Below are 19446 nucleotides of genomic sequence, written 5' to 3'. Positions count from 1 at the left end.
GAACAAACCCTCCATGATATTGATGCAGACGACTTGGCATTGGAGATCAACTCTGCTGTCCACACCTTTCCAGATGAAGTATCCAGGTGCCCATTTAAAATGCTGGACTACATATACAGTGAGAAGCTGTTGGACCTGTACAGCAATTTAAGCATTGCACTGCGCCTACTTCTGACCCTTCCTGTCTCGGTTGCCTCCGGAGAGAGGAGCTTTTCATCTCTGAAGCGCATAAAGAATTACATGAGGTCAACTATGAGCCAAGAGAGGCTCTCTGGACTGGCACTCATGTCAATTGAGAGTGACGTCCGCAGGTCTTTGGACTTGGAGGGGATTGTGTCTGCATTTGCTGAGGCCAAGGGCCGCAAGCAGCAGTTTCAGTAGGAAATAAAAATAATAATAAAGGCTACTTTTCAGTGTATGTTTGACCTCTTTTGTGATTAAAACGCACAGAATTGCGGAAATTTTTTTTTTAAAGGCCCCCAACAACTTCTTTGCCTAGGGCCCCCAAAATCCTAGAAACGGGCCTGTGTAGCTCCCTTTTTCGTTACTAATTAGGCTTATTCTACCCTTTTGCTTTTAACTTCACATCCTTTATTTATACCTATATTCCTTCCTATTCCTGTTTCCCTATTTCTTTTACTTCAATACACTCCCCCCTATTGCGTCGTGCACTACGCAATAAATCCCCAGTTTAGAACGGAGTCTCCCTCCAACATCAACACAAACATGGCATATCCCCACACATCAGTTCGCCCGGTGCGAACCAGAGCAACACCTCACATCCAACCCCACAAATGCTCACCGGACTGTGATGCCTTGGCAGGAGATGTGGTGTAGAGTTGCCTGAAGATCGCAAGACGGCCAAGTTCGTGACGCCAATTCTGAAGTATATCTTGTAGCGATGTTTGTGAAGATGATGAAGAAGTCTCCGGAGACACCAGCTTGTATATAATAAGGTTTATTACAACAGCATAGTATCAGACACCAACACGGGCGATGCGGGGTTCCCAGAGCCAATTGTGGAAGTCCCCCGAACAGTCTTTGTGCATACACTTTATAGGAGAAATGTGGGTGTGGGTGTCAAACTGGATGTTCTATGAGGATGTGTACCCACATAAGGTGAGCTATACGTTCGTACACCATGTCTTGCGCGTACCCATATAAGGTGAGATATACGTTGGTCTTCGTCTTATTCATCCCTGGAGGTATTCTGACGTAGTCCAGATGTTTGTTATACAACCTCCTGTTGTACCACATCACTCTCTGCACTCTCTATGACCTCAGGGAGTAAACAACTGTATATGAACTGATTTACTATACCACCTAGGCCCTAACTTTGTATGCCCCACTCAGTGACCTAGGGCGTCTTCGAAGTATTCCAGATGTTGTTTTTCACTCTTCTTCCACCCAACCTTCCTCTGGCCTCAGGGAGTATCTGCCCTGCTATATCTCCAGATTTAATACACCACAGGTCAGAGGTGGGACCAAGTCACTGTTTGGCAAGTCCCAAGTAAGTCCCAAGTCTCAGCAGTCAAGTCCAAGTCAAGTCCCAAGTAAAGACAGAGAAGGGCAAGTCGAGTCCAAGTCCAAGTAACACCAAAGCCAAGTCGAGTCCAAGTCCAAGTCCAAGTCCCAAGCTTCTTCGAGTCCTGAACAAGTCATCATGTACTCTTCACTTAATAATGCCATTATCAGACTAACGATCACACAATTTCAACATATCAACCTAATCTTCAGTATTTTTTTATACATACAGATTAAACTATGCATATATTTTATATATCTGTATATACGCATGCGCCCAAAGACCTTCAAAGTATTGTGTGTGAATGGTGGGTTAGAAATGTATGAGCACGGAAGGCACCACTGTCATCCTAAAGTTGGTAAAGCGCCTTGACTAGTGAGGCATGGACTGTGTGGATGCATGTAACTGGCATTGATGCTTCAGTGGATGCCAGTTACAGTAGGTCAACATTTTGCTTAAATCACAAAGAAACCTAATATTTCAATAAAAAAATGTTTAATCTGCATAACAATTAAGCAGCATGACTACACACAATGAAAGGTGCTGGGGGTAGGCGCTTGAGAGACAGACAGACAGAGAGAGAGACAGAGTACACCTCCCTAATCTTAGTTATTTGTGTACATACCTGCAAACTCAGAAGGGCTGAAAAAGGTGACAAACTAAACCGTTGTAGGGGGGTCTGGGGGGTCTGGGGGTCTGGGGGTATCCCCCCCCCACCCCCCCAGCCTTTGTACACGTTGCCTAGCAACGTCGCACATGCGCATTATATCCTGCTCCGCTCCGAGTTATAGTAGTAGGCTATTCATGGGAAACGCATGAACAGCACGTTAAGATCTCGGCCAAGTCGTAATTAAAAGCAGTTCTTCATTATTTAAGTTAAGCGGCGGTAACGCCAGTGTTAAACACGGTGTTAAACAAGGTGTTAAACACGCAAATGCCGGTTGGTGTGCGTACGGTACTGAGTGTTTATCGGTCCACGGCCGTTATGAACGTGTCGCATTGGTCCATATGTAATGCGCACGTTCTGTTGTTCCCATTGGCATAGAGCTATTGAACATTAATTTTAACAAAGGATACGGATAACATATCGCCCACGGCAGTTTTGTCATTGTATGTATAGCCTATATTTGTATTACGCTATCATCATTCAACATGTAGAATGAACGTGTTATCTATAGAGTCGATTTACATAGATAATTCACAACCATGAACCTAATCTGGATCTTAAACCTGCCAATTGCAATTGAGAGAGACGCAGACCAGACGGACAGCTCTCGACTAGGCTTCCCTTCCGTGGCACAATTGCATCTTTTCCGTAGATGAAATCCGGGGAAATCGTGAATATTAATGAGGGGAAACCCGGGGATTATCCAATCACGCTGGTTAGGTCCCTGATCCAATCCAAAAAGGCCAAAATCCACCACATGATTGCATTGCTCGCACTTGCCTGCCGGCTCTCTCACTTTGCGGTCTTTGGGGCTTCGCAGGTTCGCATTGCAGGGAAGGATGTCCATGATCAGGAAATTTAGCTTTTGACTCGAGGCATGTCAAGTCATTACAAGTAAAAGAGGCAAAGTCCGAGTCAAGTCTCGAGTTAATAGTATTCAAGTCCAAGTCGAGTCGTAAGTCATGCCGAATTTGATCAAGTCAAGTCTGAAGTCATTAAAATCATGACTCGAGTCTGACTCGAGTCCAAGTCATGTGACTCGAGTCCACATGTCTGCCACAGGTACCTTGTCCTTCGCAATGTGATGGGTTATAGCCTCCGTGATGTCTCTCTATTTCTTTCTTGTCCGCTCATAGCGAGTACCGGCAGCGAATGATGTTTGTAGTGATTGCTGAAGCGATTGAGTGGAAGTCTGGCTTGTCTTTGGTCGAGCTCCTGGGCTGATCCCAGGACCCAGCCTACTGCAAGACAGACCAGAACCAGGTTACCAACATGCTTTATATTAAATGCCTGATTACCTGATTCCGATCAGCTGTCTGGTCTCCGGCCGAGCCACTCCCCTCACCCCAACAGCCGGCGCTCTAACCACACCCGGCTGCCACATACCCCCACCGCCCGACTCAGGCCGGGATCCCGCCGGCCGACAGCTGACTCCCCCCCCTCCGCCGAGCGGGAGAGGAAATCAGCCACGACCATCCGGTTACCCGGCCTGTGGATCACCTTGAAGTTAAACAGCTGTAACGCCAGATACCAACAAGTGATCCGGGCGTTGGCATCCTTCATGCGGTGGAGCCACTGGAGCGGGGCATGGTCCGAATAGAGGGTGAAAGGGCGCCCCAGGAGGTAACGCAGGGCGCCCACCGTATGGCGAGGCACTCCTTTTCCACCGTACTGTAGTTCACCTCCCTCTGAGCCAGCTTACGGCTAATGTACAGTACGGGGCGGTCGACCCCCTCTACCTGCTGGGACAAAACGGCCCCCACCCCACTGTTCGAGGCGTCGGTCTGCAAAACAAAAGGTAGAGAGAAGTTAGGGGTGAACAGAAGCGGCTTTCCACAGAGGGCTTTCTTAACCCTCTCAAACGCCAGCTGACATTGCTCCGTCCACTGGACCGGATCTGAAGCACCCTTTTCGGGTCAGGTCGGTTAGAGGGCTGGTCAGCTCTGAAAAGGCGGGGATGAACCGCCTGTAGTAACCGGCCAGCCCCACGAACCTCCTGACCTCTTTTTTCGTCTTGGGCACCGAACAGGCAGAAATGGCGGCAGTTTTCTCTATCTGTGGCCGCACCTGCCCGCCGCCCAAGTGGTACCCCAGATACCGTACCTCCCTCCGCCCAACCGCACACTTCTTTGGGTTGGCCGTGAGCCCCGCCTGCCTCAGGGACTCGAGCACTGCCCCCACCTGCTGCATATGCTGCTCCCATGTCTCACTGTGGATGATGACATCATCCAAGTAAGCAGCAGCATATGCAGAGTGGGGACGCAGCACTCGGTCCATGAGCCGTTGGAAGGTGGCTGGAGCCCCGAACAACCCGAAAGGAAGTGTGACAAATTGGTACAAACCGTACGGAGTGGAGAAGGCCGTTTTTTCCTTCGACTCTGGAGAAAGGGGAATCTGCCAGTAGCCCTTGGTTAAATCCAGTGTCGTATAAAAACGAGCAGTGCCTAGCCGGTCCAGGAGTTCGTCGACCCGGGGCATTGGATAAGCATCGAATTTGGACACCTCGTTAACCCTGCGGTAGTCCACACAGAACCGGATTGACCCGTCCGGCTTATGTACCAGCACGACAGGGCAACACCAGTCACTGGTGGACTCTTCTATTACTCCCATCTCTAGCATAGCCTGAAGCTCCGCCTGAACAATTTTCCTCTTGTGTTCAGGCAGCCGATAGGGCCGTGAACGAATGGCCACGCCCGGGGGCGTTTCTATGCGGTGGTTTATGAGAGAGGTGCGCCCTGGCAGCGGGGAGAACACATCGGCAAACCGCCCTTGCAACGCGGCAACGTCTGCCCTCTGACCGGGTGAGAGATGGTCGCCGCAACAGACCGGGGCTAATTCGGTGTTAATAATGACCTCCGGTCCCAACTCATCTCTCTCTATCACCGTGGTGGCCAGAGAAGCAGACGCCACTTCCCTCCATGTTTTAAGGAGGTTTACGTGGTAGATCTGTGTTGCTCCCCCCCTGTCAGAACGCACCAACTCATAATCTACGTCCCCCACTCGTCGTGTGACCACGAAGGGCCCTTGCCACTTGGCGAGTAATTTGGAGCTAGAAGTCGGGAGTAACACAAGTACTTTATCTCCCGGTGAAAATTGTCTCAGTTTCGACCCTCTGTTGTACAGGCGCTGCTGACGTTCCTGAGCCTGCAGCAAATTCTCCCGTGATAACTGCCCCAGTGAATGGAGTTTTGCTCGCAGGTCCATAACGTACTGAATTTCGTTTTTACTTGTGCTCGGACCCTCCTCCCAGTTTTCTTTAAATAGGTCCAAAACACCCCGTGGCTTCCTGCCAAACAGCAGTTCAAAGGGAGAAAATCCCGTGGAGGACTGAGGCACCTCCCGCACTGCAAACAACAGAGGGTCTAGCCATTTATCCCAATTACGGCTATCCTCGTGAACGAACTTACGAACCATGTTCTTTAGCGTTTTGTTAAACCGCTCCACCAGGCCATCGGTCTGTGGATGGTAAACACTAGTCCGGATCAAGCGGACGCCCAACAGTTCAAACAGCTCGCGTAGTGTGCGTGACATAAATGACGTGCCCTGGTCAGTCAGGATCTCTTTCGGGATCCCGACTCGGGAGATTATATGAAACAGTGCCTGTGCAACGCTCTTTGCAGAGATATTGCGCAACGGCACTGCCTCGGGATATCGTGTTGCATAATCCACTAGGACGAGTACAAAGCGATATCCCCGTGCACTCCGGTCTAATGGCCCGATGAGGTCCATACCAACTCTCTGAAAAGGCACCTCAATTAATGGGAGTGGGCGCAGAGGTGCTTTTAGGCTGGCCGGCGGATTAACCAGCTGACATTCGCTGCAGGATGCACACCACCGCTTCACATCCGCGCGAATGCCCGGCCAATAAAATCGGGCCATGATCCGGTGTAGTGTCTTATCGTACCCTAGGTGACCTGACATGGGGTTGTGATGAGCCGCCTGGAAAATCATTTCCCAACGGCTTTGTGGTACCAACAACTGTGTATTGATCTCTCCTGTCTGTGTGTCACGGCTCACACGATACAGCCTGTCCCTAATAACAACAAAGTGTGGGTGTGTGAGTGCTGTGTTTGGGTGGAGCTGGGAGCCATCAATACTCACCACCTGATCGAAAGCGTGCTGAAGGGTCCCATCCCTAGACTGTTCGAGGGGGAAATCCTCAACCGGGAACACTGGCGGGGGCAGAGGGGCCTCCCCGGCACCCTCCGGTGGTAAAGGGACCTCCCCGGCCCCCTCCGTGTCTGTTCCCCCTTCGTCGCCGTCAGCCGCTTCCGATTCGCCACTAAACACAGCACACCACTCACATTTCCCTGACTCCCGTGAACGCACCCCCATAGCCCCCGCTAGCTTAGCAAACCCCGGCCAATTTGTTCCCATGATCAGAGGGTGCGTGGGGCGAGTACTAACTCCAGCCCTGACTCTATGCTTTTTACCCCTAAAAGATATTTCCAGAGTCACCTCCGGGTACTGGTGAATATCCCCATGCACACACCTCACCTTCACCCACGATGCTTCAACCAATGCCCCCGGCCTTACCAAGCGCTGATGGATCATCGTCTGATTACAGCCCGTGTCCATCAGAGCCTGGTGGGTACCCCCCTGTATACATACCGGTATACGGTACGTCCCTTCTAAACCGGGGGAGGCAACTGGCGGTCCCGCAACCCGGACCAACTGTCCAACCTCCATCATGGGACACTCCCGCCGGAAGTGGCCGGGCTGCCCGCACCGCCAGCACTCCTGCCCTGGCGCCTGAGGAGCCCCCCGTGGTGCCGGACGACCAGAGGCGGAGGCTGGATCCTGGGGAGAGAGAGAGAGAGAGAGATGAGGTAGGGCTTGGGTGGGAAGGGGCCGGGTCGTGGGTTGAGGGGAACGCGGTGCAGCGGCTGCTGTCTGGAACCTCCTCCTCGGGGCTGGAACGGGTCGGTCCGTGGGGACGACAGGTTGTCGGGGCTCCTCCTTCATGCTCCGCCGGGGAAGCGAAAGGTGGTCCTCCGCGAGGACGACGGCTACCTCCAGGCTGGCAGGGCGGTGACACTGGACCCAATTCGTCGCTGACGATGGCAGCCCAGCGACAAACTGCTCCAGTGCCACCTGCTCCATGACGTCCTCGGCGGAGCGCATCCCCGGCTGAAGCCAGCGCCTCGCCGCATCGAGGAGCTGCTTCGCGTAGAAGAAGGGGCGGCCAGCGTCCTCGAAGGGAAGGGCCCTGACCCGGCGGCGGTGTCCCTCTGGCGTGCTGCCGAGCCGGTCCAGGATGGCCCTCTGCAGCTGCTTGTACTCATGTCGATCGGACGCTGGCAGGCTGTGGGCGGCTAGCTGCGCTCCCCCGGCCAGCAGGGGAAGAAGCCGCACAGCCCACTCCTCCTCCGGCCACCCGCACGCCGCCGCAGTGCCCTCAAATATGTCCAGATAAGCCTCTGGGTCGTCGTCGGCTGACATCTTCTGGAGGGCAATCTGCGGCGGCCGGGCGGGGTTGGTCACCGGCTCGGCCTCCCGGGCGGCCGTAAGCTGCAGCAGCTCCCGCAGGAGAGCACAGTCCTCCCGCTGGCTGGAGGCGATTTCGAGGAGAGCCTCGCTCTGCTGACGTTGCAGGGCAGTTGTGCTCTCCTGCATGAGGGCAAGACGCTGGAGGGCCTGGCCCAGCGGGCTTTCTCCTTCCGTCATCTGAGGGGTTCAGGTCCCTGTTCAGGTGCCACTGTGAGCGGGATGGCTCAGGTAAAAGGCAAGAGACGGAAGCGTTCGGGGTTGGGCAAAAACAACAGCGTTTATTGTTCAAGAACTGTGCACACAACAGACAGCTCCGCGGTACTTTTAGGACGGGCAAGGCCAGGACGGGGTGTGTCGTCTTCCCAGGACCCAGCCTACTGCAAGACAGACCAGAACCAGGTTACCAACATGCTTTATATTAAATGCCTGATTACCTGATTCCGATCAGCTGTCTGGTCTCCGGCTGAGCCACTCCCCTCACCCCAGCAGCTGGCGCTCTAACCACACCCGGCTGCCACAGTGGTGTTTCCTGCTTTTGCGAAAACAGCACGGCGACACAATTTACATAAGATACTTTTTTGTTCGAGGTCGGAGATCTTAAAACCGAACCAGTTCCACACGACAGAGGTGCCCCCTTTCCTTTTCACCAATTCATCATCCTGCACCTGGGTATTCTTTTCTGCCTGTTGACTCATCTTTAATTTTCAATGTCTTCTTTTTCTTCAATGTCTTCTTCTTCTTCTTCTGGTGCATGCTGGGAGATTTTGGAGTGTGAGCGAAAGAAAAGAGCGACGCTTTATAAGTTACATTTTTCCGTTTGTGCTTGTTTATGGGTGTTAATTTCATATAGTTTATCGGTGATAGTTTACTTTGCTTAACTTTTGGGTCTTTTGGTGGTGTTTTTGGGGTGTTTTGCGGGCTTCTCCTGCCGGTGTCTCGCCGGCCGGTGTCTGACGCCATGGTGAATGGAGACTTTGCCAAACTCACGCGGAAGCAGGGGTGAAAAATCCGTGTATCATTCGTTCATTTGTTTTTCCGATTTCAAAACCAAAACCAGAAATCGGATAACGGTTCGTTTTCTCGTTTTTCCGATTTCAATACCAAAACCAGAAAACGGATAACGGTTCGTTTTCTCGTTTTTCCGATTTCAAAACCAAAACCAGAAATCGGATTACGGTTCGTTTTCTCGTTTTTCGTTTTCTCGTTTTTTCGATTATGCACCCCCAAAAATGGAAAATGAAACAATCGGATAACAAATGAACGAATGATACACGGATTCTTGCGCAGGGCTGGCAGGGCTCGTTTGGTTGTCAGGGAAACCAAACAATCGCGAGCCACAGGGTAAAAGATCATCGGTGCCTACTGTATGAAGCAGCTTGTAACATGGGGGTTTTGAGCATTTGATCTAAATAAATACGTCATATGTTTAATCCTTACTTTAGCAATCTCCATCGTAGCCTATTCGCGTAGGTCTGTCATTGTTATGTGCATTGTTGTTGTTGGCTGATATCAGGCTAGCTTACTATGAAAAACCCATGAAAGTCCATATAGGCATACAAGAGTAGACCTAGGAAATCACCTTATCACCACTGTTGGGCAAGTTACTCAAAAACTGTAAAGCAGCCTACTGATCAGGCCTACCCAATAGGCATAGGCCTACTGTCTTTTCAACCCTTACACTACCATAGGCCTATTACTATTTAAAATGTAGGCCTAAGGCATTACTTTTGCATTACTTAAGTAACTTTAACAGACTAAAAAAATTGCAGGTTCAGGAATAGCTTTCTGACCCACCACACTGAACACCATTAAAATCCAGGTTACAGTAAAACGTATTGTAACTTAAGTTACTAGCATTGTAACTAGTATATATTACAGTTCCCCCCTCTGCAATGCCTTACATTAGTTACAGGAAATAAATAAATAATGCATTACAGTAATTACATACTTTTGTAATGCTTTATTCCCAACACTGCTTATCACGTGGGTGATATCAACAAAATACAACAATACGATAAGATAGATAAATAAACTTTATTGTCCGTTAAGAAAGCTTTCTGCTGAGGAGTTCTTGTAGTTGGTGGTAGTAGATTGAATCTCCTGTCTGGTGGGAGTTGATGAAGGGGATGAGAGGGTCCTCTATCATAAATCTTAATTCTTATGGTAGTCAGCGTAGAGAAGCTTAAGCAGGAGTGATGTCATAGACTGCAGAGAATAATGTTGAGGAATAAAGATGAAGTCTTGGAGAACTGTGGCCTATCCAATGGAACTTGAAGGACACTGTCCGGTGGGATAACAAAGTAAGACTCTTCGGAAACAGACGCAAGAGAAGCAGATCCCAAATCAGGAACATCACATTGCTGTGGAAGAAGACAGAAAAAAACCAGGTATGAGTATATGGGTGGTTGACGTGAACTCAAATCCAAAGTGAAAAAAATAATAATTCAAAAATATATGTCCAATGACATATAATTATATTCCCTTATATGTGAATAATTCAAAACTGAATGTGTCCATTTCTAATTCTTCATATATTTTGCATATTATTCACTTTTTGGTGTGGTAGTCCTAAAATGTGTCCACCGGTGCAACGACATAAAGAATGCCATTATTTAATTCAGAGAATGTTGGACAGGTAAGATAGATAAGCACAAGGCATATTAGTTTGTCCCAATTATATTTCCACATCAAACATACCCCCAACAAATTCAGAATTATGTTATTTATATACTATAAGATGTACACATAGAGACTTAACCCAAATGTCTGGGTTACATTCATTATAGTTTGTATAAAACTCAAGGAATCTTCATTTCATCCTTAAAGCTGCATAGTGATGATATCATTGTTATACTATCCAACACTTTTTACATACATTTTTCATTAAAATACTTGTAACAACTTGTAATAACTTGTAATACAAAAAATGTTGGTTTACATGTTTGCTTTCACTATGTTAAGTTTCATTATGATATGAGTAAAGGAAAAAATAAGTGAAACTGACTTCATGTTGTACTGTAGGACAGTGCGTTGCACCAGTGGACATTTTCAAAGTCAATGCTAGTTTGTGGCCTAGCTATATGAGAGACAATGTTCATCCGGAGTCCATGTGCTCCAGTGATGTCTTCTGTACTTCCTGGTTCTGGAAGGACCCCTCTCAGTAATGGGGTGGTCACATTAATGCCTGTTTTATTGTATGTATTACATTGCAATATGGAGCATTGACATCACTTTATAACAGGAATTACAATGTCCCAAAGGCACTTTGTGATACCCATAACCTTATTGTCACTAAAATGGTAATGACACAGTCTTAATCGCTTACTTGAGACTCTGCATTCTCATAGCAATGTTGTGATGATGCAGTAACACAGTTAGGCCTACAACCAGAGTGGAACCAGAACGTTTCGGCAAGCTCGTGCACTGAAAGCCCGCCGCCCTAGAGACGACGTTAACTTTGTTGGGTTAGTAGGTGCCAGAGTCGAGAGAGAGCGCGTCGCGATACTACTACTTCTTCTGAGGTGAGTGAACTCTCAACAAAAAATGCCTTACGCGAACAGTTAGAGGTGGCCAAAGTAATAATAGAATAAGTAAATGTATAATGTAAGCAAAACACTAGCACAGGACATAGTTAGTGCTACACCAATTATTCCATTGTGCGCTTAATGATGTGGCTAGACATTGTTCTTGGGGGAACTGAAAACCTAAAAAGAACACCCCAGTCAGACTGTGGACCAATTTTCCTCTCGTGTTGTCTCTTTATATATATATATATATATATATATATAGAGAGAGAGAGATAAAAACCCAACTTAGCAGCGATAAGACGAAATATTAACTTTTTGAAAAAGATACAGGCCGTCTGTTACGTTTATTTGACATGCTGAAACTGCCGCTGTTAGCTGAATATGAAGTTAGCTGTTGTATAACTAGCTAACGTGCCTAGAACCTCTAGTTTCATTCAGCTTTCCGCGGGAGTCACTGGGTTCCAATCACCACTTGTTCCACGCTGCTTGTTAGACTTATAACATCCTTACAAAACAACAGAAACTAATGACATTGGAATAAATACATAAGAAGATCTCACCACTGCATTGTTCTTGTCCACTCTTCCTTCAAGCTGTACAAAACAGAGCGTTATGATGTTAACTGCTTCAATGAAAAGTATAGCCTAGCATGATAAACCTTCAGCGCTTTACAACCATATTTGATGCAACGTTTACTATTATAATGCAGATGGATACCTACGTACTTTTTTTGAGAGAAAAGAGGGTCACAGTGAGACCAGAGGACCTCAAGACCGAAAAAATAGCTGTCATCTTTCAAGTAAGTAGCCTATATCACACAATCCTGTCTAATTTCACTATTTAATTTTTATTTCACTATTTTATTCATGCATGGGGTAAGATTAGCCACCTGAAAAACATATTTAAAAAGAGAATATTATTTTAACCATGAAAGTTTATCAATTAGTTTTTGCATTAATAGTAACATGACACTTTGAAATTTGGTATGATGTGAAGATTTGAAACAAATTACGCCTTTATCACTCAAATTACGCCTTTATGTAAAAAGTGGCTCAACTTACCCCGGTCTCCCCTATATGTAACAAATCATAATCTCATCTCTTATCACACAGGTGCAGAAGGACACTATTTATTTAACAGATGACCACAACATCGCCATCTTCCCAGAGGAGAACGGGCACTTCATCTCTGTGGATCTGGTGGACCGGGGCCACTACGAGGTGCATGGGGATGCCTCGGCATCAGCAGCAGCAGCACCACCACCACCACCACCACCTGCAACAGCAACAGCAGCAGCAGCGGACCAACGTCCACGTTTTGCTTTTCAGCGGCCTGTTGCCAGTGCTGTCGCGAGAACAAAGGCATTTCAAAGGTAGGCTATAACAGTAATGTATGATTGAATGATTTCAAAAAGTCTGGTGTTTTGGTTTCATTCACAAATGACCAAGTGTCCTAACTCTTTGAATTGGGGTTGTACTGTATGTGTAGGAATATTTACATCGGTGAGGTGATGGAGGGGAGGCTGCAGACCAGCAAAACTGTGACAGTCAGATTCTCAGAGTTTGAGGCTAATGTGCCATCCATCTTGGGGAAGGTTGTGGAGGCACTTGGCGACGCGGAGGAAATGATCCTCACAGATGTCCAGGGGAACGCCATTCTTGACTCCGAGGGCACCAGAGGTAAATCTGAAATGGTCATTTACTTGAGTTTGGCTGAAGTAAAGATAAAGAACTATAATAAAAAAGAATAAGGAATTGTATTATATTATGGATATTTGTATTCTTGTGCTGTCACTGTAGGATCCAACTTCTGGAAGCAGAATTCTAGGAAGACTTTTGCTGTTCCTGAGATTCAGCTGGGACAGCTTGGCAAAAGGAGGCGGCTAAGGTAGTCTTTTGTCATAACATCTAAATAGTTAAATGCTGTATTTCAATTTAATTTAGTCTTTTAAGGCGAGAGGGCACACCTAGATTCGGATTAATAGGCAGGACTTTGAAACTTCTCCAGTTATTAGGGGCATAAAAACCTAATTTTTTTTGTATGGCAAGCTTTCTATTTTGAAAGAAGACATGTAAATGGATCAAATTCTGAAACAATCTCAAAATCACCCACATTTGAGATAAATGGCATTCGGGGGTGTGCCCTCTCGCCTTAAAGGGGACTGTAAATTCCCAGTCATTTGTTTATATTTTCCATTATTCAATAATAAATAATACATTGTAAATTCAAAATGTTTTTTCAGTCGTAGAGAAGACACTGGTCTTCAAGACGTGGTGGCCGAGATAGAGGAGGTGATCGAGGCAGCCCAGGGCCTGAAGGAGGTCACCAAGAGCATCAAGGAGGTAACAGAAGGGACTGGCAAAGCAACTCTACTGTGCCTACAAGACGGAGAAGTGAATGCCCTGAAGACTGTCTTTGGCTGCCTTGTGTGCCCAGGTTAGTACAGTTTTACTTGTAGTTGATTATCAAGCTGATTTCCAAGTCAAGAAGGTAAACTAAACACGTAGGCCTAAGGAAAAACAATTAAGGTCTACCAAAATGTTATGTTTTTTAATCTACAGGTCCTGTGGAAAAACCCATTTTTTCATCTTGCTGCAGAAGCATCATCGGATGCAGGTCGTGCATTCAACAGTGGGAACACAGCCACGACTACTGCCCGAAGTGTCGGTGTCAAGACAGGGAGACAAATGAAGTGGCTGGGTTGGACGAGGCCCTGGCAGTGCTGAGGAAGCTTTTTTAAAATAAATAAATAATTCAAAACGATGTTGATTTTAACACGATTCATATGTATTTATTTATTTACAATGTTGCATGCATGTCAGAGACATTAATTAGATGGAGCAGTGCCTCCTGAAACATGGTGTAGTCCTGGTTAACGACCGTATCGAAGAGATGAGACATGTCCGGGTACCTCTCCCCAAACGCTTGCTCTGCTAGACCTCTCTGCAGCATTGGGCAGCAGCTCTACAGGACAGCTGGCTGGACACCTAGCAGCCGCAAGTTGGTTTGGTATCCCTCTGCCTAAAATGAGTAAAAAAAAGTTTTACATTTTATACAATTTTTTCCCTTTTTTTTGGTCATTGAAAAACTGCTATTACACTTGTAAGCTATTACACTTTACCTGGTATCCTATGTGCATTCCAGGACTGCACAACTCGAGCAAGTCCTATTGCACTGACTTGACAGGCCAAGTTTGACACACAGAATTTAGTTGTGTTGTCCTGCATGTCCACTAGTTCCTGGTCCTGTAGGTGGATGAGGGCCTGTTTGATGGGATAGTTGACCCGGTTGTTGACCTCTGGCCAAATTCTTTCCACTCGAAGATTCTGTTTAAATCACACACACAAAAAAACGTTTTGTATATGACATTTCAGACATTTTTTAACCACCCAAAAGTAATAAAAGGCTGAAGACAGATCCCAGTAGTAGTAGGCTAGTAGTAGTAGTAGTAGCCTAGTACTACTAGAAAAAAATAGCTTTGAAGAGGTTGTCTGCAGGTAAGGGAGTCTATTGGTGTTGTGTCGATGTTCAGCCAACTTCTCCTGCATGTATAACGTCAAATAAAACTCCTTGCCGTGATCAACTCTAATCTGGTCCCACATTCCGTTGTTGACAACTGCTTTCCTGTATTTAAAAAAGGAAGGAAAGAAAGAAAGAAATGAAAAAGAGCAGTGTAAATTGGCATTAATTAATTAATGACATTAATGAATGGATTAATGAATCATTTGTAGGCTATTACTTGTGTAGTACATTTGCTTTTGAGCACACATGTAACACTGATGTAGACATAGAGGATTTCCAACTTGCCTGTAAACTTCCTCATAGATGATCAGATTGTTCTTCACGGGCATCGTGAATTGAGCCATAATTTTACTGCTGTACCCATCTACAGCCAACACATGGGTCACTCCGAACATACCCAACTTTTCGTTTTGGTCCATGTGTAATTTATGGCCCGTGTAGTCTGCGTGATAAGGGACTGGGTTCAGGTTTCTTGCTCCCTAAAAGAAGTACAATCCAATCAATGAAAAATAGGCCTACAATAACATCAACAGAAACATTCACGTTATTTGCAAATATGATTACTATGTAGGCCTAGTAAACACACAACATTAAGTTAACATTGATGATGTCAGCAATTTTAGAGCTTATTTTTTGCGCACTCTTTAGGCCTACCTCACGACGTAGCTCATTGTAGGGCTGATGGACGTTTCGTAGGAACCTTCCCACTCGCGGTTCACCCACTTTCACCCCCACAGATGACAGGTACCCTGTCATAAATTTACGTCCGTACGTTGGACCGGTCTATGGACAGTAAATAAACACACAACTAAACAAACAAACAAATACCCTAATAATAAAGTCATAAAGGATTACAAGTGTGTAGCCTAGCCTACATTCAATTATTAGGCCGAGGCTAGGCTATTTCGGCTACGGTTTAGCCCAGACGGCAAAATATGTTTGGCCCGATCTATTTCCTATCTGGGGCTCATCTGGCCCTGAATCGTTTTCGGTATTCATAAGGCTATGGCAATAATATTCAAACAAATGCCTAGTTCTAGATCTAGGCTTACTCACCTTTTGAATAGATGTCAGGACAGCTTCTTCCAGCTCTTGGTCTGTGATGTGCCCCTTCCGTCTCAGCCCAACGTCGCCACAGAATCTCCTCACCGACATCTCCGAGGACCCCTTAATTCCCATACTCTTCAATGTCTCAGACATTTCGGCGTGAGTTTTCCCCGACAGAAAGAGTTGATTTATCATCTCGTAGTGAGACTCCAAATTAGCCATGTTTCCTTACAGATCAGTTGTGGCATGAGTCAGTTGTTGGCTCGCGATCGGTTTCCCTGACAACTAACATTCCCAGGATTTGTTATCCGAATGTTTCATTTTCCATTTTCCGTTTGGGGGTGCATAATCGAAAAAACGAGAAAACGAAAAACGAGAAAACGAACCGTAATCCGATTTCTGGTTTTGGTTTTGAAATCGGAAAAACGAGAAAACGAACCGTTATCCGATTTCTGGTTTTGGTATTGAAATCGGAAAAACGAGAAAACGAACCGTTATCCGATTTCTGGTTTTGGTTTTGAAATCGGAAAAACAAATGAACGAATGATACACGGATTGTGAAAGTAAGCCGGTGCGAGGCGGTGCTGCGTTCCTGTAAAAGATTTCGCGGCGGTGCGGCGCACCGGTAAGATTTGATAAGGGTTTATTATGTTGAATACATTTTTTTTTTTTTTTTAAATCCAAAAAATGCAGTAACGCACGCCTTTTAAGAAGAAAACATATCTAGGCTACCCACAATATGTCATTTTTGACCAGCTCCGATGAAGATAACAGCTTGGCTTGCTTAAAATAGTCATTAGTCAAAGGATCTCCTGCGTGCGCAGCTTCCAATTGCATCGACTGACGCTTTCAAATCCACCCCTATTCAGACCCCAACAAAAAATATTTGGAAATAATGGTACTAAATTGTACTAATGGGAAAGCCATCCAGTAGCCTATGGTAATCAGTTTTCAAAACGTCTGCAAATATCCCATATATTTTGGTCTTTCTGTTGGTGCCTTTCTGGAGCTTGCGTTCCGTTTGATTCCATCTCCTGCCCGCGCTTGCTCCGCAGTTAGTTCTAGTGAATGAAGTCGTCTCGACTCTCGTCTTTAAAACTGTGTCAGCGAAATGTTAAATCGGCTTTTCAAAAACTTCATGTTTTTGTGATTGGGTGGCATACTGAGACATGTCTTCTACTCGGACAAATAATAAATTACTCTTCTTCAAATAGGCTGTTCACGCTGTTTGTAACGGGGGCACAGCTGAGCAGAGCGTCCGCTTTAGTGGGCTACAGGACCGTAAGCTTGTGATTTAAATGTGAGCATGCTTTGTAAAGTAAGCAAGCGTTTTCCTGACACCCTAAAAAGTATTCATATGAGCCCTCTCACTCCCTGTAATATTTACATTATCACGTGTTAAAATATTTACAGTGTATCAACTAGACAGCCAATATATGGGAATGTTTTCAGAAGCTGATTGAGGAAGTGCGTGCTGTGAAGAAAAGCATTGTGATACGGAGAGATAAAAGAATGCAGAAAAGAATAACCGAGCTATTTAAAAGAAAGGACCGAGTTATTGAAAATGAAAATCAGGAAAAAGTCAGAAAAACAGATGGCTCGGTGCATGCAGTCCCTTGCGCGAAGGAAGTGAATGAGAACGCAAGTGTGAATGAGAGTAACGTTGCAGGTGCAGGACCGTCAACAAGTGATGCTGGGCCTGCTGCAAGTAGGTCTACCGCTTACCCCCCTGTTTGGTCAAAGGAGCAATTTGAACAGTTCAGAACAAAAAACGAATGGTTGTATGCCCAAAATGGCATGCTTGGCTGCATCTCATGCCGTGATGTTAAGGGCCTTGGTGTCAGCGCATCTCGAGGTGTTAATATCGTAAGCAATTGGGCAGAGGGGAATATCGCCCCATGTGGCCATTCAAGGACCGTGCAGCTGTCATCTCTCCGCAAAAAAATTCATGAGCACAGAGAATCTGCAGCCCACAATGAAGCTGTTAAGATTCTTAAAACTGCACAGAAAGAGATCCTTTTAAACATGAATGCCACCAGCCAGGAGTCTGCGTTTGAGGCCACTGCCAAAGTGTTCAGGACCGCTTATTTTGTTGCCAAACATGACAAGCCTTTTACAGATTTTGAGAAATTAATTGATCTTCAAGAAGCAAATTCACTCAATTTAGGTCGCATTCTGCACAGCAAGACAGTCTGTGTTGACATAATTGACCATATATCAACTCAAATGAAACATCAAATTGTGAGGAGGATAATTGAAAATAAAAGTAAAATTACTGTGTTGGCTGATGAGTCAACCAGTGTGGGGCACAAATCGACACTGATTGTGTTTTTAAAGGCCAGCATTGACGGCGAGATGGAGCCCATTGCTTTTCCCTTAGATTTGATTGAGCTGGACAATTTGTCTGCTGCCCACATCAAAGGCAAGATAATGCACTGTCTCCTCAACAATGGCTTCACAATGGAGCTCCTGCAGGAGATGCTTATTGGATTTTGCAGTGATGGGGCCAATGTGATGCTGGGAGTGAAGTCAGGCGTTGGGAAGCTGCTCCAAGATGACTTCCCAAATATAGTTCTATGGCACTGCCTGAATCATAGGCTGGAGCTGGCGGTGGCTCAGGCATTGGAAGCCACTGGAGGGACAAAGGACTTCCAGGCGTTCCTTGATGCCCTGTACACATTATACAGCCAGTCCCCAAAAAGCATGCGGGAGCTGAGTGAGTGCGCCCACAATCTCCATATCACATTGAGAAGAATCGGAAGAGTCTTCAATGTCCGATGGGTGGCCTCCTCATGGCGAGCTGTTAATGCAGTCTGGTATTCCTATGGAGCACTGGCACAGCACTTCCGTGAAGCATCAGAAGACCGCACAAAAGATGGCAGAGAGAGGGCCAAATTTCAAGGCTTGCTCTCTAAGTTGTGCTCCATCAACTTTGTGAAAAATCTTGCTCTGATGGCTGATGTCCTGATGGAACTGAAGAATCTCTCTGAGATACTTCAGAACAGGGGGATCACTCTGCCAAAAGCTCATGACATCATGCTAACATACACCAAGAGGATAGGAAGCCTTATCACATACCCAGGACAGCATGCAGTTGAGGCAAGTCAGGCCGAGAAAGACATGAAATTCAAGGAAGAAGATTTAAAAGTCGGCAGGTCCCCCATCATTGATGCATCAAAGTTCATCCAAGCAGTGGCAGACAGTTTGAATGAGAGGCTCTTCACAACCACAGCCATCAGAGCACAGGCCAGTGTTGCAGCTCAAAGAAAAGAAAGTTACACCACACTGATGAACCAAATGGCAGCCCTTGACCCAAAGAAATGGGATCATGCCAATCCCAGACATGGAGAGGATGAGGTGAGGGCTTTGTGTCATACTCTACATGTAAATGAGAAAACAACACACCTTGGATTTGTTGAATATAAGGCAAGTGGGGGGAGAAGCATTCCAAGCAACATGAAAAAGTTGTGCATAGCAGTAGACACCCTCTCAGCAAGTAATGCAGACTGTGAGAGGGGGTTCAGCGCGATGAACAATATCATTACTGAGTACAGGAGCAAACTGACGACCAAAAATGCTGCAAACCTTCTCTTCATCAGTACAGTTGGCCCCCCAACCAACCAGTGGAATCCTTTGCCATATGTGAAGACCTGGCTTGCCAAAGGGAG

At 46.3% G+C, this 19446-nt stretch overlaps 1 long non-coding RNA gene across 1 annotated transcript; it reads right to left on the bottom strand.

Annotated features, from left to right (window-relative positions):
* Nucleotides 1-14691: 14691 nt before the first annotated feature.
* Nucleotides 14692-15435, bottom strand: LOC134865607 (uncharacterized). The gene is made up of 3 exons (XR_010165977.1): nucleotides 15386-15435; nucleotides 15017-15210; nucleotides 14692-14833 (listed from the first exon to the last, which is right to left on the bottom strand). It is a non-coding gene; the product is annotated as an uncharacterized LOC134865607 (long non-coding RNA).
* Between the last annotated feature and the right edge of the window lie 4011 nt (nucleotides 15436-19446).

This window comes from Eleginops maclovinus, chromosome 6, assembly GCF_036324505.1.
Source record: "Eleginops maclovinus isolate JMC-PN-2008 ecotype Puerto Natales chromosome 6, JC_Emac_rtc_rv5, whole genome shotgun sequence".
Lineage (NCBI taxonomy): Eukaryota > Metazoa > Chordata > Actinopteri > Perciformes > Eleginopidae > Eleginops > Eleginops maclovinus.
Note: the sequence above shows the minus strand (reverse complement) of the source record. Positions and strands in the feature narration are given on the sequence as shown.